The following is a 27,668-nucleotide window of genomic DNA, read 5'->3' as shown; positions in this document are numbered from 1 at the left end:
GTCATGCATCACATAATGTTTCAATCAAAGACGGGCCGTGTCGGGCCGGCCCCGTGGCTTAACGGTTGAGTGCTTGCGCTCGGCCGCTGGCGGTCTGGGGTTTGGATCCCGGGCGCGCACCGACGCACTGCTTCTCCGGCCATGCTGAGGCCACGTCCCACATACAGCAACTAGAAGGATGTGCAGCCATGACATACAACTATCTGCTGGGGCTTTGGGAGAAAAATAAATAAATAAAATTATAAAAAAAAAAACAAAAAAAACAAAGACGGGCCACGTATAGGACAGTGGTCCCATAAGATTAGTGCTGTATAGCCTGGGTGTTCAGTAGGCTAGGTCTGTGTGAGTACGCTATGATGTTCTTGCAATGACGAAATCGCCTAACAACGCATTTCTCAGAGTGTATATCCCTGTTCTTAAGCAAGACCTGACTGTATAAGAAAATCCTAACAACCTCATTAAAACATTATTAGAGCTAATAAACAAGTTCATTCAGACTGCAGGGTACGTGGTCAATATACAAAAATTATATTTCTATACTCTAGCAATGAGGACTTCAAACATGAAATTAAGACAAGTCCATTTGTAATAGCATCAAAAAAATAAAATACTTAGAAATGAATTATTCACAAAGGGTAAAATCTATACTCTGAAAGCTACAAAGCATACTTGAAAAAAATTAAAGAAGAACTAAATAAATGGAAAGATATCCATGTTCATGCATTGGAAGACAATATTGTTAAGACAGCGATACTTCCCAAACTGATCTACAGATCCACCACAATCGCCACCAAAATCACAGCTGCTTTTTGGGTAGAAATCGCTAAGCTGATCATAAGACGCATACAGAAACGCAAGAGACACATGACAGCCGCAGCAATGTTGTGAATGAAACACAAATGTGGAGGACTCACACTCCTCTATGTCAAAACTTACTTCAAAGCTTCAGTAATCATTACAGAGTGGTTCTGGCATGAAGATAGACACATAGATCAACGGGATGCAATTAAGAGTCCAGAAATCAACCTTTACATTTATAGTCAATTGATTTTGAACAAGGAAGCTCAGATTGTTCAATAGGGAAAGAATAGTCTTTTCAACAAATAGTGTTGATAAAACTAGATATCCACACGCAAAAGAATGAAATTGGACTCTTTTCTCATATCACATAAAAAAAAATAACTCAAAATTGATCAGAGACTAAAATTTAATAGATAAAACTATAAAACTCTTAGAGGAAACATAGGAAAAAATCTTCATGACCTTGGGTTAGGCAAATATCCTTAGATAGAACACCAAAAGCACAAGAAACAAAAGAATAAATAGGTAAATTGGACATCATCAAATTAAAAACTTTTGTAGTTCCAAGGATACCATCATGAAAGTGAAAAGACAATCCAAAGATTGGGAAAAAACATTTGCAAATCATATATCTGATAAGTTATTGTATCCAGAATATATAGAGAACTTTAAAAACTCAATAATAAAATGACAAATAATCCTATTTAAAAACGGGCAAAGGATCTGACCAGACATGTTTCCAAAGAATGGTCAAAAAGCCACCTGTACATGATTTTGACAATAGCTTCTTACAAGAAATGAATGGAAGACATCAATGCAATGGTTGACATTTTTATAGAAATTCATAACTTTTTAATTGGGTTTGAAATAAAGGAAGAATTCTGAAGGTAGAAGTTTTATTTGCCAATTTTTAAAATCTCCATTTTTACATATGAGGAAGATCCACAAGAAGATGTTATTTGTTTGGGATAATGTAAAACAGTTTTGGAGAGAAAAGAAAAGTAGACTGTCATTGACATCTAATATGTATAGATGTAGTGACTAGACTACTAAACAGAGGGGACGTTGCAAAAATATTTGATAAAATTAAACATTGAATAAATATTAAACATCGAATCATGCTCACAAACTGGCATATTGAGCAAGTCCCAGATGCCAGGCAGAACAACTTCAGGGAGCCATCTTAAGCATATGTTGTATCTGAAATTAATAATCAACAGACTGTATTGAAGACAGCAACTTAACTCTCAGTGCTTGTCACAGTAAAGGAAGATGTGCAAAGAACAAGTTGAGCCAGAGGAGTGCTTCAATTTTTGATGCCAAAAGCAGTCACTTTTAGTCATAGTACTAAGTACTAGGCAGATAACGGTTGATCCAGTGCACGCTGTTTGCATTATCCCATAATTTCCTGCAGTAGACATGTCATTATTTAACATATTCCTTGATCATTAACACATTGCAGTACTCAGATATGCTTGTCAAGATTAAGCTAAATGTCAGTAGAAGATTCAGTGAAGGTCTGAAAATCTTGCAACTTGCTCTCAGAGACCCTGCCAACAGAAATGAAAAATTTCATTGGCCTGTGCTACTATTCTCAATGAATAAATGAAGGGATACTGGAAAGAAAGTTGTTCTTTCAGATACGGCCCACTCTGAGCTCAGTGCTTTTTCATCACTGTGAAAGATGCCTCCTTACACACTGCAGCCGTTTCGTGAGGGGGCTCTGAGCTGTGGTTTTTAAAGCAAAATTAACTCACCTGCCATTTTTCTTCCATAACTGCTTGTGAATGTCCTGTATGCTATTCCAGCCTCTCTACCCTGCAGTGTTTCTGTGACTGTGTCCCCTTTGCTCTCAGTTGTTGCTAGTAAAGTAGGATTCTGTGAAGTAGTGGGAGTGGAGAGGTGAATCAATATACTTAGTCAACAGCTGGAAAGAAATCCCACTACTGATAGAAGTTGTAACCTTAATACACAGAAGAAAAGGTGGGCGAGGGTGAGGGAGTCCAAGCCTTACTGTGCACATGAAATCACAGTACATATGCAGGGGCCCTGCTTCTAGCACAACATTTTGGTTATTTTAAAATACTGAAATATAACAAATTATGTTAAATTTGAGAGTAGTATCTTGTTCACTGTGACAGCCAGCACATATGTTGATATTGTTTTTCCAGGTGGGTTATAAGCAACATGTGGACAGGGTGTATTCCCAGTACCTTGTATAATGTCTGTTATGTATATGTTTAATAAATGCTCATTATTATAAATATTCACAAATAAATGAATAAATGTTCTCTAATCTACCTTATGTCTAAACTATACCAATATAATAAGAAAGGTTTTAACACTTTCAAGGAATGCAATGGGAACAATCTGTTAAAGTAAAATAGAAAAGATAATCAAATTTAAATGAAATAAAGAAACTTCCAAATCATTAAATCCAAGGCCTTTATTTTATGGGTCAAATACGAATATCCTTACAGCTTTGGAAAAAACAATTACAAAAGCTAGCTGTTTATAAAATATGAAGTAAAAAGCAATTTAACTTCAAAATACTAGTTCTACTGTGCCACAAATTCAAATTACCAAAGAAGTAGTACCAAAGAAAGTAATCCCTTAAAAACTAAAAAAATTCACAAATTGTGACAGCTACATAAACTGCAAATTGAGGATTCTAAACATAAGGAGTAATAATTCGTTTTTCTCTTTAAAATTTAATATGATAAAATGTTACCAATATATGCAATAGTGTCGTGGCAAACAATTCTATACGTAATTTTTTCTGTTTGAAATATTTTTTTCTGTATGAAAATATATAAGAAGAAAGGTCACAAAAATGCCTATAGGCTTACTGCCTCAATTACTTTAAATTATCAATCTATATGTTTTAACATTCTCCCATTCCTATTACTTTCTTTAATAAACACTATGTCCTGCACATAGCGATGCTGAATGTAGACCAGTTTCCATCTCCTACATACCGTGACTGCTCAAGGATCCTATCAGGACTGAACAGTAAATCTGAAGCCCAAAGAGCCGCGTCAGCCAGGTCTGCATGCCCTTGGATTGGGTGAATTTCCTCTATAACCTGCATCTTCCCTGTCAGCATCTGCCACTCTCCTCTGCCACTCAGGTTCCTAATTATCACGAGGCTTCATGGAAATAAAAAGAGGTTTATTTTCAAGAGGATATTGATTAGTTCATTTATTTAGCAACTATGGGTTTATAACACATAATAATTCCACAGGATTTGTCTGTGAATGCTGAAGGACAAACTGAATGCATGTCCTTGTTTCACAAATAGTGAAGATACATGTTAATCTATTATTAAAAGAACTTTTAAAATCATAAGAAACACATTTAAATAATGTTTTTCACAGGTATTACTCTTTTAAATTATTCAATATGCCAAGATTTATTTACTTCTACTGAAGCGTCACTTGGGCTTTTACAGCTATAGTCTATATTGCAGTATCGTGTATATTTCACATGGCATTGTGCCAGGAAAAATGCAGGCTATCTATGTGATAAGGTGAGCTTTGTCTGCCCCTATCAAAATAATATTTAAGGTCTTACATATTTATATGCTTGTTGTGCAAAAGTCTGCAAATCAGAAAGAATTATTTTAAAGATGGTAACTAGTTTGGTGTGCAGCCTGGAGAGCCTCGAGACACTAATTAGAAAACAATGGATCATTCCTACGAAAAATAGTAATTTTATATGTTGAATATTGATCTGATTATCCAAGAAAACTAATGAACTGGAGTAATAAAAATAATCGGTGTTAATAGGCTCTCATTTTTCTTATCAACAGAGGAATAGCATTTTTCTTAGTGTATTAATAGTTAATAAACCCAAATTTAACATAATTACTGTAAATATCAAAGACACTTTCATCTCTGAAAAATTCCAGTAACACTACAGAAATTTGAAATATTAAAATAAGAAAATTAAGAAAAAATTACATCTAGAGATTTAAAAATAAAGCAAAACTGAAGATTATTTTTGTTTGATAAACTTTATTTTTCCATAAATAAACTAATGGTAATCTGTGGATAGTGTTATTTTAAACAATAGGTATTTAAAATTTTAAAAATCCCATCAGTGTAAAAGCTTAACCCAATAAGTTTGAGAGAAAGATTTCATCAACTGAATTGACCACTAGTATATGTAAATACAATTTATCAGATTGAACTGGTGATTCTGAGTATCTAATCCTCGCGTGGCTGAGGAGTGTCTGAGCCAGCACAGACAGATCTTGGGTCTCACACCCAATCTAGCTCTTCAGCAAAAGAAATACAAGTCTGTAAGTCTGCAATTTAATTTAACTCTTTGTCTTACATACAACAAAATGTACTCTCTGGTTGTACAGTCCTCTAAGTTTGAGGAAAGCATCCAGTCATGTTCCACCACACGACTCAGGACTCAGAACACAACACCAAGTTGACTCAGGATTATGAGTGAAACGGCTTAAGCAACTCCACAGTAAAACAGCATTCAAAGAGCACTGAGGCACAAGAGCGCAAACGCCTGCCCTCGAGGACTCGGAACATTAACTGTGCCATTACTTAGAGCTGGTGTCCAGTTCAGTACTAACGTGCCAGAAAGATGGAGCAAAAAGGAAATGGAAGTTCAGAGGTTTGAACTGGAAAGAAGTTAGAGCTGCCACCATAGTCTGTTTTTAAACTATGCCAGAAGACAGACAGTGACAGCTTAACTGCCACTCTCTGAAAGAGAGCTCATCCTAATGGAGTCAATTTACAGTGTCAAAGGAACCTCTTGCTGGGCGAGTTGTCTGAGGTGGAGGCTGACATATAATACAGACAGGAATCCTGCCAATGCTAAAACCAAGAAGAGTCTCTCCATCTCCCTCCGGCACTAAGATCCACCGACTTCCTGAAATAACCTTTAGCAACACCTCATAATGGGTTGGGGGAACAAAATGTTGCCTGGTTTAGTTCTTCTAGGTGCAGGCAATTGGATAAATTTCTGCATTTAATGGCTGCGGAGCCAGAGCAGTTACGACTTCATTTGTCCTATTAACTTTGGACTCCTTAAAAAGGAGGCTCTTGAGAGACACGTCTCTGAATTAACCCAACTTCCAAGATGAAAAAGTCCAAAATCATTCTAGGCAGCCCAGGCTGCCCCTGCCAAAAGTGCGCCATAATGCCATCCACAAGTCAGGGACTGCCATTACCTCTCAAATAAGAGGGCAGGGTAAATTCTGTACCTGAACTTCAACTTGAACACAAGAAAGCAAGAAAACAAGAATTTGTTTACTCACTTTAATTCCTTTTCACTTTCACATATTTGGATTATAACTAGAAGAAGGATACATTTTAGACTTCAGTTCTCTCTAAAATTTGAGAACAGGAGAGGAACGTACTCAACCAAGTTGAGCTGACCTAGCAAGACCCTATTTTACATTTTGGCCATTTCAAACTCTTTAAAATCACCACTGCCACCTTTCTATCCCTTTAAAACTGCACTTCAACTTTACAAAATAGTCAAATAATGATTGACACGGCTTTTATCTGAAAGATGTGACCAATTTTAATTTCTCATGATTACCTTCACGGGCTGTGTCGTTGGGCAGTGAGCAGCCTGGACCTGCCCCACCTTGGTGAGGGTAAGTGGGCCGGCCGTAGTGGAGGGAAGAAGGCAGGCAAAGGAAATCTGCATTGAACTTGCCTGTCTTAGACATCTCTGCCAGGGCGAGAACTTCTGGAACAAAATCACATGGAAGACTGTTCAACGGGAGACTGTACTGGGCAGAGGCTAAGTGTGATCCCTACAGGATGAAGCAGGAACTGAGAAAGAATCCAGGAGGCTCCATGCCGTACCAATTGTATTCCTCTAATTCTGTCACAGCCCCAACTACGTTAATAGGTCCTCTGTGACCACAGCAGACTAGAAAAGTATTCATCAAAAATTATCTCTTAAAATAAGCGTTTACATTTAACTGCTTTATTCCATATCGTATAAGATGCTCCAAATCCATTTTCATCAAGTCAAATATAGATTTCTTTAAAAGCAGCCTAATTAACAATTATATGAATGGGGAAAATATTTTGTACTTATTTAAAAGAAAGCTTAAGCTAACACTGTCTCAGTTTTTCCTGGATCATAATTTTTTCCCATTTCTAAGAGTTGAAAATTGATATTAAGTACATTTTAATACTTTTACTTGCTATTGGAAATAATTGGTAAAATTTTAATTCACTAGACAAAACCACATTTTAGAGGTTTAACATTAAGTAATTTAAGAGTTAGTTTGCAATTCCATTTGGAATACACGTGATTTTGCTTCTTGATTTGTAATTTTTAGCATTGCTTTCTCACATTTTGTAATAATTTTGTAACGTAATAAAAAACTGATTTCTTTAATTAATATGGATAAAATTAACATTGGCCTGTAAGTTGAGCAATACAGTCCAAGGGATTCTATAATATCTTTACATTTTCATTGCTTATTTCATGAACTTTGCAAGCAAATATATTGTTGCATAATGCAACGTACTCATATTAATGGCAATATCAAGAGACTAACTTTATCTTACATTTGATGTTCTATAGCTCCCACTGTTCAGTGGTCTACTGAAATGAGTTACATGTTCACTTATATTATATTCTTAAATAGGCATATAGAATGTATTCTAGCTTGCCAGAAAAATCTCCTTAAAGCGGTACAATAAATATCTTGTAATTGCATCTGAGGGTCCTCTGACAGATTCTGCTATTATTGATCCACTACTGATACTTATTCACCAACACACAAAAAGATATCTGTACATTTGCCAAATTTGGTACTGTAGAGCCTATGATATTGCTGTGACTACACCACAGATAATGCTGAAACATCACACTGGGTTTAGCAAAGCCTTTCTGATCACTACTTTGTCAACTCTCCAAGGCCGGGATGAAATCCAAAGCACAGCCGCTATGATGCCAGTATGCAGCAATGCATACTTTTATTGCTGGGGATAAGCTGCCGCAAAATAATAGGAATGAATGCAATTTTAGTACCAAAACGTACCATAGAAAGAAGACATACAGACAGCACATATAACATAAAAATTTCAGCCAAATTAATAATCCAAAAAATATAAAGTAAAATGAAACAGGGATACTATTTTCCATAAAATGAATTAATATGTAGAAAAAAAAACAAAAGTTAACATCTAGTGTTAGAGATGGCTTGAGATAGTGTCCACTTTACCCTTTTAGAGGCAATTTCCAGGAAGCCAATTTGACAATATTATCAAAATCTTTAAAATGTGCACGTACTTCATTAAGAATTTCCACTTGGTGATTTATCACTGAGGAAAGAATCTTGAAGTCACAAAAAGCATGAATCTTTTACCCATTCATGCTTATAACAGTGAAAAAGTGTAAACAGCCTACAAGTCCATACACCACTACACTGAAATGCCACGGCGCCATTAAAAATATCTCGAAGTATATTTAATGATATATGAAACAACCACCATTTATTGAGTGTACAAAATACACAGATGCATAGAAAGTTCTTTCTATCTTGAATTTCTAAATTATCTATAATATGCATGGATTATGCTATAATCAGAAAAAGTAGATTAGTATTATTTAAATGAAGAGCATCATTCATGTACCTCAAATAGTCTGAAAAATAAAGTATATCTAAAATTAGATCAAAATTCCTTAAAGTAAATTTCAGGAAACTTTTATTAATGCACATTATGGGGATTCTCACTGCATTTGCCCACTGGAATTATACTTGTCATTTTTGGATCTACACAGAAGGGCTTCGTTTGGGTGATTCACAGAGTTTATGTATATAGACAACTTATAGTTAAGAACTTAGTGTTTCAACCCAAGGAACAAAGCCATTTTCTGTTACCAAATATTTTTTTGTTTTTCTTTGTTTCCTCTTTAATATATGCTAATGTTGACATCATATTAGAAGTAATATATTTAATAAAGAACCAAAGGATATGAAAAAGGAATTCATACTGGAAGAGAGTTATGTCCACTGACAACTGCAGTGCCTTCCAGTGGATAGTCTATGGCTCTATGAAGACAATATATTGCTATGAAGAGCCAGCTTGGAAACCCTGGATGAGCAAATGCATCTCTACAGAGCTCCGGTATCTCCATTTGTAAAATGAGGATAATGAAACTTACCCACCTTGGTGGCCGTTCAAGAATATCTCTTCGGGGAGCTGTTTGCGGTCATTTAAAAAAACACAATAATAACAAAAGAAACAGTCCCTGGCCATGCAGAATTAGAAACTACATTGCAACAGAAAAGATACAGGACGACCTGCAAAGCAGTTTCCATGCACATAGCTGCAGAATGTGATAACGAACAGCAATAATGCCCTGACATGTGCTCAAGTTACTGTCAAACAATGGCATGGCTGATCTACCACAAGAGCCCATTGAAATCACCCCCAAAAATCCCAACTGAAGCTGACCATCTTGAATACTGAGTGGAAGTGGAACCTCAAGCGCTGTACCGCCCTTTACGCAGCATCACAACTATCCTCCAAACATTCCTGTTCAGTTCATGACTGTTCAGCCCTGTAGAGAGAGCAATCACTATTAGTGAGATCTGCCAACTGCAGACAAGAGGGGATGCCATTGCAACATCTTCATACCTGCAATACAATTGAAGCGTACTAAATATTTTTAACATCATGAGGAAAGAAATGACATTAGGATAACTGTAAAACAAATACTAGAGAAAAGGAGCAGTTAGCAACTACTTATGCCTAATTACATAAACTAGACCCACTGATTACCATAGGGCATTGGAGCCGTGTTAACATCCCTTCTGCGTCTTTGTCACTAGGCAGAAATAAAGCTGAAATAGGATTCCAACGAGGTTTGCCAGGTCTAACTTTGTGGTTTGCACATATGGAGAAGCTCCCAGTCCCAATGTGGAGCTGGTTCCGTAAACATGCCACACACAACTGTTACCATCTGGACATGGGTGAGAACCAATCCCCCAAAGAGACCATAGGATAGTGAGATTCACCTAAGAACAATCCTTCCCAGGTAATCAGCTTTATCCTCCACCCTTCCCATTCTTGCTGCTCCTACTCTAGGCTACCCAAGCTGTTTCTTATCTCTAAGCTTTGACTTCTGCCCTCTCATCTCCTTGTATGTCCTCATCTTTCTACCATCAGTCTCCTCCTGCCTGCACCACTTTCCCCAAAGTCCATTCTTCAAAGTCATTTATTCATTCATTTATTAAAAACTTAACGCAGTTCCCAGCACTGTGCTAGGTGTTGGGAATAATTCAAAGCACAAGACACAATAATTCAGTGCTCCATGGAGCTTCCATTCTAGTTATAAAGATTTTAAAAGCACAGACAGAAATTTTCAGATGATGTATATTCTCAGAGAATGTGATTTAGGGTGAGATTTGGAACATAAGGAGTCAACTTGTCTCTAGAGGAAGAACATGCCAGATCAATGAGGCAGCAAATGCAAAAGTCCCTGGGAAAGAGTTACTTATGGGGAACTGGAGTGTACTTAGAGAGGCTGGGAGGGCAGGGTCATGGAGGACATTTCTTCTGTACAGAACTGCCTGGTCTCTCAAGCAGAGATAATCACTCATGTATAGATCTCAGCTTTCAGGAAGCTTCGTGGGAGAAGTCTGCAAGTTATATGTACTCTCTGCAGCTGTTCCTGATTGGGCCCATCCCCAGCAACAGCTCTCTCCCCTGATCACCCACTGTAGTCACCTATCAGTTGTTCTGCACATCACACCCTTTCATATGTAGACCTCTTGTCTCCTCAGTTGGATAGTTAGTATCCTGAAGTCATGACCTGTTTTCTGTCTGTATCCCTCAGAGCAAATCTTTCTTGACTCATTCATTCCTCCACTCACTCACTCAAACAATAGTTTTTGAGCACCTATTATGTGCTGGAGATACAGCAGTGAACAAGACAGACAAGGACCCTGCTCTAATGGAGCTTACACTCTAGTGTGGGAGACAGGAAATAAGTTAAATGCACAAACAAGATCATTTCAGATAAGGGTAATTGCTATGAAAAGTAAAACAGGGAGATAAAATAGTTAGTAACTCAGTGGGTGAGGTAGGGAATGGGCATGTAGATTACAGTAGTTGTGCAATTATGAAGGACAGGGAGGGGAGAGAGAATCTAAGTGGATTACCCAAAGTTTAAAGGGGTCAGAAGGGTAGTTGGAGCCAATCAGGAAACTACAATGAGAAGCTAGAAAGGTAAAAGCGCCAAAATCATTACACTTTCTTGTACTATGTTTTTAAGTAGTGTTAAGAACAATAAAGAGTCATATTATAGACTCAACATAATATAATTTTCATAATATAAGGCCTTGTATCACCTTATTATGAGGAATCTTGATTGGTTAGTCCTTTTGACATTCTAGTAACTGATCTCCCTTTAGTGGACTCCAATTTTGCTAATAGTAAATTCTGCTCTACAGAATTGTCAGTAGTCAATTCATTGTTCATGCTCAATAACTAATGTTATAACAGGGATCCAGTGTAGTTTCACTATAAAAGAACACAATCACCAGCATCCAGGCAGGATACTGGGGGGAAGGGAATCAAACACTGTTAACAGAAATTGAATTAATACACTCATCACTAAAATGAGAAATACACTAGGCCAAGAGCTCTGTCTTCATCTTTGAATTCTCAGCAACTGGCCCAATTTCTGGCATATGACAGCTCTTTAGTAAATATTTACTGACAATAAAATAAATGAATGATAATCTAATGACTCTAACAATTAGCTAATGAATCTAATGCATTTATATTTTATTAATATCATGAAGAAAATATTAGGTGAGGAATCTCAAGCTGTTGGGGTTCTTAAAAAGAACCAGCCAAAGGCTTTTGTGATAAGATTGGTATGAAATTAGAAATCAATTACAAGAATAAAACTGGAAAATTCACAAATATGTGGAGTTAAACAATATGCTCCTGAACAAACAATGGGTCAAAGAAGAAATCAAAAGAGAAGTCAAAGTTTATCTTGAGGCAAATGAAAATGGAAACACAACACACTAAAACTTATGGGATGCAGCAAAAGAAGTTCTAAGAGGGATGTTTGTAGCAATAAACACCTACATTAAGAAAGAAAGATCTCAACAGAATGACCTAACTTTACACATTAAGAAACTAGAAAAAGAAGAACCATTAAGGCCAAAAATTAGTAGAAGAAAGGAAAACAAAGATCAGATTAGAAATAAATGGAATAGAGACTAAAAAGACAATAGAAAAGATCAATGTAAGAGTTTTCTGAGAAGACAAACAACAGAGACAAACCTTTAGCTAGACTAACCAAGAAAAAGAGAAAGAGGACACAAATAAATAAAACTATAAATGACAGAGGAGACATTACAACTGACATCACAGAAATACAAAGAACTACAAGAGACTATTATGAACAATTATACACCAACAAATTGCACAACATAGAAGAAATGGACAAATTCCAAAAACAAACAACAAGACTGAGTCGTGAAGAAATAGAAAATCTGAACACACCAATTACTAGTAAGGAGATTGAATCATTAATCAAAAACCTCCCAATAACAAAAAGTCCAGGATCAGATGGCTTCACTGGTGAAATCTACCAAACACTTAAGAAGAATTAATGCCAATCCTCAAACTCTTCCAAAAAAAAAAGAAGAGGAGGGAACGCTTTCAAACTCATTTTATGAGGCCAGCATCAGTGTGACACCAAAGTCAGATAAGGACACTACAAGAAAAGAAAATTGTAGGCCAACGTCTCTGATAAACATAGATCCAAAAAACCTCAAAAAATATCGGGAAACTGAATTCAACAGTACATTAAAAGGATTATACACCATGATCAAGTGGGATTTACTCTAGAGATGCAAGGATGGCTCAATGTCTACCAATCAATGTGATAAATCACATTAAGAAAATCAAGGATAAAAATCATATGATCATCTCAATAGATGCAGAGAAAGTATTTGCCAAAATTCAACATCCTTTCATGATAAAACTCTCAAAAAACTGGGTATAGAGGAACGTACTTCAACACAATAAAGCCATATATGACAAGCCCACAACTAACATCGTACTTAACGGTGAAAAGCTTAAACCCTTTCCTCTAAGATCAAGAACAAGGCAAGGATGTCCACTCACATCACTTTTACTCAACGTGGTACTGGAAGTCCTAGCCAATACAAATAGGCGGAAGGAAGGGAGGAAGGGAGGGAGGGAGGGAGGGAGGAAGGAAGAAAGAAAGGCCATCCAAATCAGAAAGGAAGGAGTAAAACTGTCCCTATTTGCAGACGGCATGATATTACATATAGAAAACCCTAAAGACTCCACCAAAACACTATTAAAACTAATTAACAAATTCAGCAAAGTGGCAGGATACAAAACCAACATACAAAAATTAGTTGCATTTTAATAAATCAACAACAAACTATCAGAAAGAGAAATTGAGTATACAATCTCACTTACAATAAGATCAAAAGAATAAAATATGTAGGAATAAATTTAACCAAGGAGGTGAAATATTTGTATACTGAAAACTATAGGATGTCAAGGAAAGAAATTGAAGACGACACAAATAAATGGAAAGATAACTCCTGTTCATGGATTGGAAGAAATAATATTGTTAACACGTCCATATTACCCAAAGTGATCTACAGATTCAATGCAATCCCTATCAAAATTCCAAGGCCATTTTTCACAGAAATAGAACAAAGAATCCTAAAATTTGTACGGAACTACAAAAGACCCCAGCCAGCCAGAGCCATCTTGAGAAAGAAGAACGAGGCTGGAGTCATCACACTTTCTGATTCAAACTATGTTATAAAGCTATAGTAATGAAAAGAGTATTGTATTGGCATAAAAACAGACACATGGATGAATCTAACAGAATAGATAGCCCAGAAATATACCCATGAATATATGGTCAAGTAACTTTTTTTTTTTTTTTTTTTTAAAGATTTTATTTATTTATTTTTTCCCCCCAAAGCCCCAGTAGATAGTTGTGTGTCATAGCTGCACATCCTTCTAGTTGCTGTATGTGGGACGCGGCCTCAGCATGGCCGGAGAAGCAGCGCGTCGGTGCGAGCCCAGGATCCGAACCCGGGTCGCCAGCAGTGGAGCGCGCTCACTTAACCACCAAGCCACGGGGCCGGCCCTGGTCAAGTAACTTTTGACAAATGAGTCAAAAATATGCAATGGGAAAAGGATAGTCTCTTCAATATACAGTGTTGGGAAAACTGAACAGCCACATGCAAAAGAATGAGACTGGACCCCTATCTTACGCTATACACAAAAATCAACCTTAGATGGATTGAAGATCTGAACATGAGACTTGAAACTGTAAAACTCCTAGAAGTAAACATAGGGGGTAAGCTCCTTGACACTGGTCTTGGCAATGATTTTTTTGGATTCGAAACCAAAAGCAAAGACAACAAAAGGAAAGATAAACAAGTGTGACTACATCAACCTAAAGTGCTTCTGCACAGCAAAGAAAACCATCAACAAAATGAAAAGGCAATCTATGGAATGGGAGACAATATGTTGTAAACCACATATTCACTAAGGGGTCAATACCCCAAATGTACATGGAATGCATACAACTCAATAGCAACAAAACAAACAGCCCAATTAAAACATGGGCAAAAGACCTGAATAGACATTTTCCAAAGAAGACACTCAAATGGCCAACAGGTACATGAAAAGGTGCTCAACATCACTTAATCATCAGGGAAATGGATATCAAAACCACAAAGAGGTATCACCTGACACCTGTTAGGATGTCTATTATCAAAAAGACAAGAGATGACAAGTGCTGGTGAGGATGTGGAGAAAAGGAACCCTTGTGCACTGTTGGTGGGAATGTAAACCGGCACAACGACCATGCAAAACAGTATGGGACTTCCGCAAAAATTAAAAACAGAGCCACCATATGATCCAGCAATCTCACTGCTGGGTACATATGCAAAGGAAGTAAAACCATTATCCCAAAGACATATCTGTACTCCCATGTTCACTGCAGCATTTCTCACAACAGTCAGGGTATGGAAAAAAACCTAAGTGTCCATAGATGATGAAAAGATAAAGAAAATGTGGTATATATACACACAATGGAATATTTTCAGCCTTAAAAAATAAGGAAATCCTGCCATTTGTGACAACATGGATAAACCTGGAGGACATTACGCTAAGTGAAATAAGCCAGACAAAGACAAATACCACATGGTATCACTTATAAGGAATCTCAAAAGAAAAAAAACAGTTGAACTCATAGAAACAGAGAGTACAATTGTGGTTGCCAGGGGCTGGGGGGTAGGGGAAATAGGGAGAGGTTGGTAAAAGGGTACAAACTTTCAGTTATAAGATGAGAAGGTCTGAGGCTCTAATGTATACCATGATAACTATAGTTGATAACACTGTATTGTATAATTGAAATTTGTTAAGAGAGTAGAAATGAAATGTTTTCAACCCCCCCCAAAAAATACGTGAGGTGATGGATGTGTTAATTAACTGGATAGCGGGGGAGGAATCCTTTCACAATGTATATGTACGTCAAATCATCATGTTGTACACTTTAAATATCTTACAATTTTATTTGTCTATTATACGGCAGTAAAGCTGGAAAAAAAAAAAAAAGCGTCCTGTGAGGACAGACGAGTATCCGTCAATTCCAATTCCCAAGTTCTGGAGAAGAAATGTGGCTGGCCCAGCTTGGTCACTTGTCTCCCTCTAAACTAATCAGCTCAGGTGTTGGGCATGAATACATGATACAAACATGGCAGGCAGGGCCCACCACTGTGGGGTGACTTCTTAGATAAGGACATTACAGGCAACACACACATTCCGAAAAGAACTCACCACAATTCTCTAATTCAGTCTTGCCTTCTTGAAGGGTTTACAGAAAGAACAAACTAAGTAATGTTTAGAGCACTTTTTCTCTTAGAGCCAGACGTAGTTGACTGTAGTCTCTTGGAAAGCTCGTCGTTCTTATGAACTTGGGAATCGAAAAAATAAATTAGCCTTTTGCCTGTTTCCCAAAACTTGCAAACTGCCTTATGGGGATGGTCTTGAAGCATCCTATACTACATACAGCACTTAGTACAGGTCTCTGGCCTATGCTAATCTCTCATTACATCCACTATCAGTCTTCACATTCACGGTCTTAACTCACTGGCTTCCTCAAAGTTAAAAACAACATTAGTATTTCCTTTCTCAATCCTTATGTTCTTTTTAACTCAGAAATCCCTGTCTCTTTCCTGTCTTGAAAGCTTCAGACTTACAAGACTTAATCAAGGACAATAAAATTCTTTATTACATAAAATATATTTTTAAAAGATAAAAACTGAATCTTTGAAATTCAGTGCTAAATTCTCAACCTAAGTTCACCAAAAGATGAATATATGGACTGCAATTAACTTGATAATAGTTATTCTTCTTGAACTGGTAAGTGCAATCATTTCAAAAGAAATAAGAAACGGTGCACTGACCTGCAAAATAAGGTGATGAAATACAACTAAAATAAGTGCTGTTTTAATGGTAGTTCTTCACGGAGTATTCTGCAATAGCTATTCAATACCTTGTCAAGTTTTTAATTTCAGAACTAATAATGAAATAATAATAACTCAGGAACATAGTGTTAGAAATAGACACAAAACACTTCAGAGATTTAGGGTTTTGTATTCACAAAGATGAGCTGGAATAAAACAATTGTTCTTGTAATCCTTTTAGCACCAAGACTATCTGACCTATGGTCTCTACGAGATTATTCTGAGATGTAGGGAAAGAAGTGGGAGAAAAGTCAACTTTTGTGTGCAAGATGTTGGATAGTAGGTTTATAGGTAAAATGTAGCAAAATACACAGTAAGACAATAATTGCCTGTTCATGGATAAAACACAATGGATAAAACAAGATAGGGAATTATAAAATAAACATATGAAATACACATATATAATAATATGACATATATAACAATAATGTATAATAATATAACATAGTAACACCTGGCAGCAGACTGTCCATTTAATAAGTTATCAGTGTTATTGATGGCCTGCATGTTTTCATAATTTTCTCCAAATAAATTGGCCCAAAAAAACAATAAAATTTTTTCATTCTGGAGACTATATTTGCTAGTCTAATAGTTGACTAGACGATAATATAGACCAGACTAGATATAAACTCAATGTACTTATTCTGTTTAGTTTCTTCATTTCTTTAAATTCTGGATAACTTTTAGGAGAAAGAAAGCTATTAGTGTTTGTTTCCTTTTCTTGAAACTGACATGTATATTATTGAAAAATTAAATAACAGGTCACCATATAAATGTCCCTGAATTTTCAGAGAATAGGTACATTCAGTAAACATGGCCAGGACTCTTCTGGATGTAAACGGCAAAGACATACTTCAAACTTGGCTTTAGCTCACATAACAGAATGCTCAAGAACAGGCTTCAGTTCCAGCTGTATCCACGGCACAAACAGTATCTCTAGGATTGGGTCTTACCTTTTCGATCTTAGTTTGTTTCCTCCAACGACCCATATCTTGTAATAAAAACAAGGAAGCCTGGTGGACACGGACTTCTACAGGAATACTCACAGGGCTCTGTCACTAGGAATCTCCTCTGAGTATGGGCTTGCCCCTTTAGGACTTAAGAACCATATCTTTCTCCTCAAAGCTTTCTTTGTTTCTGAACATCATCAAGGACGGTCCATTTTTGTCTGATCCAAGTTGTAGCTCAGTAAAGAGATATAGATACTTCAGGCACCTGGCAGTATGGTCAAAAAGAGTAATTTTCTAGGGTGTCCATATTTTCTAAGAAATTGCAGAGGCATCAATCAGGGCCGCAGCCTTCCTCCATTCACCCACCAGCAGAGGGGGTATAGCCTGGTTAATTTCTGAAAGACTGTGCTGGCTCACTCCTTTCCCACGTAATAATCAGAGCTTTTCAGCGCTGTGCAAAAGAAGACTATCATAGCAATGTTATCTGGGCCCACACACACTCAATGAAAACAGTGACTTTTAAAAGATGTTACATATAAAATAACTGCATTGAATTCCAACAGACAAATTAGAGCCAATTAAACTTTCTTTAAAAGTTAACACCATGAAAAAAATTTTATTTTTTGTTTTTTCAAAGTAATAATGCAGACAAATAGGTTCCATTAATACCTATAAAGACCAGAGACCCTTTGATTTCAGATAGCAGAAGAATATTAACATGACAGAATAATAACAAGCAATCTTTGTACGTGTGTGAGGAAGATCAGCCCTGAGCTAACACCCATTGCCAATCCCCTCTTTCTGCTGAGGAAGACTGGCCCTGGGCTAACCTCCGTGCCCATCTTCCTCTACTTTATATGGGACGCCATCACAGCATGGCTTGACAATCGGTGCGCCAGCGCGCACCGGGATCCGAACCTGCGAACCCCAGGTCACCGCAGCAGAGCGTGCACACTTAACAGCTGCGCCACCGGGCCGCCCTCACAAGCAATTTTGACATGTATCTTTCCGATATTCAAAGATCTCAATTGTATAATAAGCTATTAGTTAGACAAAAGAAAAGAAATAAACCTCTACTAAGTACATTTTAGAAGAGAGCTTAATATTGTTTTGAGTAGCTGAGTAAAAGATAAAATCTATGAAAATCAAATCCTCTTTAATGACAAAGAGGTAATTGATTTTTCTATAATTACAACAGTACGAGCTGAGCATGTGTACTGTGATTTTAAATAACACTGCATTCTCCTGTTAATACATTTTTTACATACTATTTCTCTCTCTCTGTATATGTGTATATATATATGTGTGTGTGAAAATTAAATTTTATTGAAATGAAAACATTAAACATTATTAAAAAGGAATAATAGATGGTATAATTAGAATTACTGCTTTGATGTTTTTTCCGAGTGTTTTGGTCATATCAATCACTTGTTCCAACATTTCAACATGGACAGACTGAAAGTGCACAGCTCCACATATCTCAGTTGGAGAGTTCCAATCTGGTTAAGACGGAGTAAACACACTCCACCTTATCTCTCTTAATGATTACAACAAAAAATTCTGGATAAAATACATAAGATAAGTATCAGAGGACTGTGAAAGTTGCATAAGAGCAGGTAGACTCCAAAAGGATTATCTAGTGTTGACTTGGTTCCCTCCTTCCTGTCTCCTTTCACCCTCCCTTCCTTCCTTCCTTTCTTCTCCTCCTCCTCTTCTCTACCTCCTCCTCCACCTCCTCCTTCTTCTTCCTTTTATATATCCGGGCTTGACCTCTAGAACAGCCTGAACCAGAACTGAAAACACACAAGGGAAGCTCCAATAAAACCCCACTATCTCTGTTCAGAGTACCAGGAGTGGGGGTTCTGTACAGTATGGAATTGTTTTGACTTTCAAAGGCTAGCAAACCTTTCGATACCCTAGCACGAGGCAAGATATGGAAGCTCCCCCCACCACTCCAAACAGTATAGTGGACACAGCCCTCATGGGGCAGAGTCCTTTGGCCTCTCAAATACCAGGAATGAGACAGAGCCTCCAAATCTCTCTACTGTTGAAGCAGAGATAGCCCCTGTGGGTGAAACCTTTAGACTCTTGAGTGGCAACAAGGAGGTCTCTGTGAAGAAAAGTTCTCCTTGATTTTCCTCAGCCTACACCAAAAGAGACAGTGGGAGCTGTGAGGCCATCTGTGGTAGCCCCACAGGCTTTTATCTCAGTGCATGTCTCCAAGGTAAGCCTAGTTGCAAGAGGTGTGTGACACAGAGCTTTCTACCCAGACAACCAGGAAAGGGTACCCCTGTGAACAAGAGTGTGTGTGGAGGAACACACAGACTGTGTTTGTGAAGAGCCTGTGTTTATCAAGTCCTAAGCTCATCTCTAAGCTGTGCATGCATGAAAACAATGGGAATAAGTAGAGCAAAGGATTTCAGAACTGAACTGTGGTGTAGATGCTGCCTAGGTCCCAGACTAGCATCTGGGAGGCACACAGCTGGGGCAAACTAGAATATCATTGTGAAGCCTTGGGAAACTAAACCAATAGTGGAACAAAAGCCTGCAGAAGCCTGGTAAGGACTTGTGGTCTAAATCTTGCCAGACTGACTGACTTTTAAAACAAAAATTTCCAGAATATTTAAATAGGACCTGGAGTTTCATAACATAGTATTCAAAACGTCCAGGATACAATCCAAAAATCATTAGGCATAAAAGGAACCAGTAAAACCTAAATATTTATCATGGGATAAGGCAATCAACAGAGGGCAACCATAAGATGACCCAAATATTGGAACAATCAGACAAAAATTTTAAGGCAGCTGTTATAAACCTGCTCCAAGATGTGTGAGAGCAAACACTCTTGAAATAAACGGAACGAAAGTTGTTCTTAGAAATTAAATACAAGCTATTTATCCATTTCTAGACGAAAATTCTAGAACTAAAAAACACTACAACACAAATTAAAAAAAATCACTGGAGGGGCTTAATAGGAGAATGAAATGATAGAGGAAAGAGTTGGTGAGCTCGACAGATTACGACAAATTATTCACCCTGAAAACAAAGAAAGAATATTGAAAAAAATGAACAGAGCCTGAAGAATCCATGGGACAACATCAAAAGATCTAAAAACTATGTCATCCATCTCAGAATGAGAGGAGACAAAGATTGGTGCAGAAAATATATCTGAAGAAGTAACGGTTGAAAACTTCCCAAATTTGGAGACAAATATAAATTTACAGATCCAAGTATCTCAGCAACTCATGAACAGGATGCACTCAAAGAAAACCACATCCAAACACATAATAGTCAATTTGCTGAACAGTAAAGATAAAGAAAATACTTTGAGAGCAGCCATAGAAAAACGACATATTGCATATAGGGGAACGAAGATTGAAGTTAAGGCAGATTTCTCATCAGAAAGTATGGAGGCCAAAAGACGATGGAAAAGCATTTTTTTTTTTTTGAGGAAGATTGGCCCTGAGCTAACATCTGTTGCCAATGTTCCTCTTTTTCTTTTTTCTCCACAAAGTCCCAGCACGTAGTTGTATATCCTAGATGTAGGTCCTTCTAGTTCTTCTGTGTGGGATGCCCCTCAGCATGGCTTGATGAGCGGTGAGTAGGTCTGCGCCCAGGATCCAAACCGGCGAACCCCAGGCCTCCAAGCAGAATGTGCAAACTCAACTGCTATGCCACCAGGCCAGCCCCTGGAAAAGCATTTTTAAAGTGCTGAAAGGAAGCAACTCTCAAATCAGAATCCTATATTGAGAGAAAATATCCTGGAAAGAAAGTGAGGAAAACTAAGAGAAGATGTTGCCAGGGCTGTGCTTTAAAAGAAATGCCATTGTTGCTAACGTTGTTGCTAACGGCATTGTGACCAAGCGTGTTATGGCTAATAGAGTTGTTGTTAAGGGCCTTTTAAAAGGGATGTTGTTCTTAAAGGCGTTAATGTTAAGGAGCTGTTGCAAAGAAAGTTTTGCTAAGGGTACTGTTGTTAATGGCACTGTTGCCATGACCACTGTTGTGAGGTAACTGTTGCTAAGCACACTGTGGCTGAGTGTTGTTGCTAGGGACAATTTTATTAAGAGAATTTGGGGACTGGAATTTGTTAAGAATATTGTTGGTATAAAAGATTTTACTAAGGCCCTTATTTGTCAAGGGTGTCGACGCTGAGGAGTTTTAACTAAGCGTGATATGCTGAGGGCATGACATTGTTGCTGAGGGTATTGTTGCTAAGGGACAGTGTTGCTAAGAGCGTTGTTGTTAAGAATACTGTTGCTATGAGTGCTGTCTCTAGGACCAGTTTTGTTAACGACCTCGTTGCTAAGAGCACTGTGGCTAAGTGGATTGTTGCTAAGGACAAGTTTTTTTACAAGGGTGTTCAGGTCAAGCTATTTGTTGCTAAGGTGATTGTTGTTAAGGCTGTTGTTGCTAAGGGCCACGGTTACTAAGGGAGTTGTAACAAACGGCATTTCTACTAAGGGTAATGTTGCTAGGGGTTAAGGATGCTGTTGGTAAAGGCATTATTTTTAAGTACATTGTTGCTAAGGGCCATGTTCTAGGCATTGTTACTAAGGGTATTGCTGCTAAATGAGTTGATGCTAACGTGTCCCACATACTGAAGTGCTTCTCACTGCCCTCTGTCTCCTCCACTCCACACAACCTATTCCCATTGTACCGGGCACCTTGTGATACGCCCAGTATAGGGTCTTTGAACAGATGAGGCTGATAGAGCAAAGTGGGCACCTATCCAGGAGCAAAGGTGGCCAGACCAAAGTACCAACCCATTCCAACTTTGCGAAGGTTGGCAGGCATCATGAGGGCCTCAGGTTTGAGCAGAACTTTTAAGTTCTGGGAGTTTAAAATCAGCTGTGATCCAAAGCTAAATGTTGTATCCCATGCATTCTTTATCAATGAGACATTTTTTTTTCAAACATTTGGAACTTCATCTACTTTCTTCCCTTAATGTGTTTCAATTTTTAGGAGACTCCACTGGGAAGAGAGGAAGTCTTTTATTGTTCTCCTCAAACCCTAAAGATGTCCTTCCAACTTGTCAATGTACAAAACTAAATGGGCATCAGGCCCATGTTAATGGGTAAGGTGATTCCATATATGAAGCATCTCATATCTCAATTTGGTCTATATATTCAATGCCTTTCCACTTAAAATATCCACCAGGTTGACTGAGGACACTGACGACTAGATTTTCATATTTATTTGAAAGAAAAAAAGTGAGCACGAGAAAACTAACAAAATCTCTGAAGAGGAAAATAATACATTGGGAGGATGTGCCTAGCTACCAATAAAGGCTTGGAAAGCCAGAATCATCAAGACAACATGGTGTAGGTGCAGTCAGAGACAAAACAGCCCACAAGAAAAGAATCAAGGCCCTAGAAACACACTTAGTATTTACAGCCACATGTTTTCAGTTTGTTGGTTTTTACAGAGGGAACATACATAGCAATGAGGTGAGAAAAAGATAATTTAACTCATAGGATTAGGGTACTGTAATTAAGTAATTGGTAAAATAAAGTACTATTTAATTTAAAATATATAAAATGTTCAATAGCAACTTGAAATACTGTGAACTTGGGGTCAAACTGACTGAAGAATATAAATAAGTATAGCCCCACTTCTATTATAACTTACCCTCCCAAGTAAACAGATACCATGGTCTCACCATTTCAAAGGTGAACTTACTCACAAGAGAGAAAAGGAAAAGCAAATAAATGGAGATTTATATGACAAGTATCAATAGGAAGAGCCAAAATCATAAAAAATGTCAATTCTACACAAATTATCAGTGTGATTCCAGCCAAAACCTCAATGGGATTTCCTGAGGACCCTCATAAGCTGACATAAAACTTATATCAAAGAACAAAGGCCTGCCAAAAGACAAGAGACACTCTTGTGCAGTAATTACATGAAGAAACTTAAGTACTGGATAGTAAGATTTATAATAAAAATAAATTAAGGAAGTTTTGTTTGGCAAGGTAGAGACAAACAACCGAATGAAGCTGAAGAGAGAAAATGGACACAGGTATCCACGAGAGAGGTGGCACTGCAGAACAGCTTAGAAATACGGATATTTAAAAAGTAGCTAGACCAATCAGATATCCATATGGAAACACTACGGATTTGTACCTTACACCTTACAATAAATTCATCCCAGAGCGATTAAAGACTTAAACATGAAACACAAATATTTCAGTCATTTAGTAAAAGAATAAGAGAATTTCCTCATGAATATTGTCTGAAACCAAACCCCAACAGGAGGCGATAATTTAACTCTTCCACATTGAAAGGAAAAATATCTTCCTTACAGAAAACAAAAAGTCACAAGTTTCAGACTGGCAGAAAGTATCTGCAATATTCCGGATGCCATAAAGAATACTCAGAAAATATAAAGAATTTCTAATATCAGTGAGAAAGACACACAAATAAATAGAACACTAAGTGGAAGACAGAAGTTGGTCATTTACCAAAAAGGCAAATAAATATATAAAATAAGCTTCACTGCATTTCTATTTTAAAAAATTAAAATAAGATGGTATTGCCACCCAACAGTTTGGCAAATTCTGACAATACTAAATTTTGAGAAGCTGTTGAACAAGGCAAAGCTTTATACATTGCTGGAAATTGATACAACCCCTGTGGCAGATAGACTCTTAGGTGGTTCCCATGATCCCCACCTCCTATTGTTCACAACCTTTGTGGTTCCCTCCCTGTGAGTGGAGGCGGAACCTGCCCCTTGCCTTTAACCAAGAGAATACAGCAAGTGTGATGACGTATCACTTCCATGACCATCACATAGGCTGTGACCTCCATCTTGTGAGGAGACTTTGATGAATCCAGCAACTATGTCGAGGGGTCCACACTGGCAAGTAGCTGTGGGCAGCCTATGACCAACAGCCACGAAGAAATCAAATCCCTCAGTCCAACAGCCACAAGGAAGTGAGCTTGGACACAACAACCCGGTGAGCTCGGAACGGAATCCTTCCCCATTTGGGGCCTTCAGACAAGAAATCTGCTCTGGCCAGCACCTTGACTGCAGTCTTGGAGACGCCCCGGCTAACCTCTGTGGAAACTGGGTTGTTTTAAGCCACTAAGTAAATGGTAATAGTATTATACAGCAATAGATAAGGAATACCCTCTTTTACTCAGTTCATCCTCAAATAAACACGCCAGAGAAACTTTCTGGGATGTGTCCGTGAACACATGTACAGGGCAGGCATGACGTCTGTCTGCTATCATAGTTAGCATTCACCCACAGGCTCCCTCCATTGTCTTAACACACTTTCCCCAGCCCTCCACACTCTCAGATTCTATGCTTAACGGGAACAAAATAAAAGAATTGACAATGGACACATTTGTTGTGGAAGAGATTTTTGGGGTCATTTTGTACACGAAAGCTTATAGCACCCCTCTTTATATGATCAAAATAAACACGTAAATAACCTGACAGCTGATAATCTATGTATATGCCTACCTTAGAATACCATACAGGAGAGAAAATAAAGAACACAGGATAGGATTCTCACATAAGGAATCTGGAGAGAAAAAAGAGCGAGTTGCAGAGGAATGCATATTCAAGCACCTTTCTCAAAGTTTTAATACTTGCCAGAATACTGAATTACTTAAGGATATGTACCTTTCCAGTACAAGAGAGAAGAAAATTTGGGAGAAGGAAGCAACAATGTCAGAAGTATTTTCCCCATTGCAAGATGCCCAGGGAGGTATATGGAAAAGAAGGCTCTTCTGGGCAATTTAGATGATAAAAAATGCAGCCATGGGGAGCATGTCTCTTGATGCCCAGGTGGTGCCTGTTCCCTTGAGCAATCTGGTTTACAGTCAGCAGGAATGTCCAGGAACAGTGTAGACCTCATGTCAGCCTAGTGGGGGTAAAGGGAACTCAGGGGCCTTTCACCCTGCTATTCCCTTGGCCTCCACCAAACACACAGCCCCACTAAACTAGATGCTGCGTTTCTCAGGCCACCCTTCCCACACTCTGAGGGCCATTGGGAAAATGCAGGCTATGGGAACAGAGCTCTGAGTTTGGATAGCTGCACCTCCAGAAACTGATTATTGTTCTGCAAGTTATTTAGTGTTTCATCATTTCTACAATGTGAATAATAATATTCCTCACATCATAAGTGTGTCCTGGGTGCAGAAGGATACAACTGATACAATTAATTAATGATTGGTTTATACAATAGGTATAAAGTGCACTGATGGTGGTTGATACACAGTTAAATCCCCTATAAATGTTCCCTGTTGTTATTCACCAAGGGACCAGAAGAAAATTCACTCTCACGGCACACCATCCCCTTTACTTGGTAGCCCCACCAGTCTCAGAATGCCTCTGACGTCTCCTGAGAGCCCACGTCCCTGAATACCTAGAACTCTCTCCTCTGGAGCCTTATGTGGGCCTCAGAGGTACATGGAGCACCTTAGAACACTTTAGGGGTAATTAATGGAATGTCTGCTGTAACATGACACTCATCTAAAGCCTGTCTGCCACATGCCATTTAATTAGAAGCTCAAGTTTTGACCTTCACCTTTTTCTCCCTTGATCTGTCTTAAATTCCTCAAGTACTTCAGTGAGAAAGACAGAGATAATAATTTATTGATTCCCTTGACCCATCAACATGAGCAAGAAACACAGCAATTTGTAGAGCTAAAATGGAAATTTATTCTATGTTCCACGAATGCTACCATTCACTATAGTAAGCATTTCAATTCTCAAATTTATCTATACACTCAATGCATTTCTCCTCGAAATTTCCCCCAGGTTTTCTGAGTACACTGACAACTAAATATTACCTTTTTACAAAAGGCAAAAGGTCCAAGAATAGTAAAAAAACAAAAAAACAAAAAACCAAAACTGTAGAATTAAAAAAGATGGGAGGAATTGCCATACTATCAATCAAGGTTCATAAAACTGGTCATCAAGACAGCATGATATAGATGTCATGATGGACAGAATATCCTACTGGAAAAGAATAAAAGCTCAGTAACTCACCCATCGTTGGGTCCACTGGACATGATTTATTACAGAGGAGCACTGCACATCAGTGGGAAGAGATGAATACGTAGAAGTGGGGCACTTGCTCTTCCAAATTCTTCACGGAGTCCTTTAGAGAGCCCTGCAGGAAGTGGAGGCAGAGGTGGCAGGTGAGGCATTTACTGTCAAGTACACCTCTCTTTCCATAGCTTCAGCTAGCCCTTAATAAATTATTGTTTTAGATAAGCTAAGAATATCAAAATGCTATGATTCATCTTGTTTTGTCTATGTCCCAAATATCAATGTTACCTGTTTCAGTAAACTACGTAACAGATACGTTAGTTGTTATACTTGGCATGAGGTGGATTTTGCATCGAGTTAAGCAACCAACAAGGTGGCAACCACAAGAAGCCTAATCAGCATGTTTCTGATGAAGTTACGGTTTCATGTTTATCAGCAGATTTCTTTTGACAGAGTTCTTCTTTACACTTTTTATTTTGAAATAATTGTAGATTCATATGAAGTCGCAAAAACGTACATGGAAGTCCCTTGTACCCTTAATCCTAAGTACAGGATTATTTTCGAGAGTATCACAAATCCATATATTCAGACACCCTGTGGTTCTACATAGATAAACGTCCTCAGGTCTCTGGGGCTCTCTCTTACAGAGAGGCTAAGCATGCTTTAACACACAGCATGACAGACACCACTGTAGTCCTAGTGATTCAATTATTAAAGTTCATATAACTTCAAAAATATAATACATGACACTAACAATGTATGATATAAATGACTCTATGACACACACATGTATGCATGCTTTGCTTGTGTGTGTGGACAATTAGTTCCACATATTAACCCTTAAACTATTTGTTAACAAACAATTCTGTTTACTTCTATGTTATGTTTAGATAGACAGGTGTCCTTAACAATGGTAGAAGGTTTTAGGGCTGAAATTCTTTTCTTTTGAAGTTGACTGGTTATCTGCTTCAGCCAATGATGTTCCTCTCTTTCTTCCCATGTACATCATTATATACTTTTACTGTTAGGGAGAATTAAAAATGAGTTATAGGAATGAAGAGAAATAGGTAAGGGATAATAAATAAATTATGAAGACAGAAAAGTCTACTTACAGGTACAAAATCAACAGATAAAGTTCAAAAGTCAAACCACTGAAAACATAGTGCCCAAGTGAGCAAGAAAACTGGTGGTGCAAAAAAACCTGTAGGAATCAGCACAGCTAGAGTAAGTGGTGCTTCTAGCTTAATCATCACAGCTTAAGCAGGAGAATGTGGTTGATTACTTCCTTGAGAAAATACAGAACTAGTGAGAAACAGAAAGGTAGGAAATCAGATGCAAACGCAGAACACAATAAAAATGG

The 27,668-nt window shown here is 37.8% G+C and overlaps 1 long non-coding RNA gene across 2 annotated transcripts; it reads right to left on the bottom strand.

The window, feature by feature from the left end:
• Positions 1-218: 218 nt before the first annotated feature.
• On the bottom strand, positions 219-26,323 carry LOC147911252 (uncharacterized). Of its 2 annotated transcripts, XR_015551365.1 has the most exons (4): positions 26,306-26,323; positions 17,305-17,566; positions 3,780-3,950; positions 219-2,351 (listed from the first exon to the last, which is right to left on the bottom strand). It is a non-coding gene; the product is annotated as an uncharacterized LOC147911252 (long non-coding RNA). The 2 variants fall into 2 exon arrangements; XR_015551364.1 differs by lacking the exon at positions 26,306-26,323 and having other exon boundaries at positions 17,305-18,040.
• Positions 26,324-27,668: the final 1,345 nt, after the last annotated feature.

The sequence above is a fragment of the Ceratotherium simum genome, unplaced genomic scaffold, assembly GCF_057802395.1.
Source record: "Ceratotherium simum simum isolate JZ-2026a unplaced genomic scaffold, ASM5780239v1 HiC_scaffold_44, whole genome shotgun sequence".
Lineage (NCBI taxonomy): Eukaryota > Metazoa > Chordata > Mammalia > Perissodactyla > Rhinocerotidae > Ceratotherium > Ceratotherium simum.
Note: the sequence above shows the minus strand (reverse complement) of the source record. Positions and strands in the feature narration are given on the sequence as shown.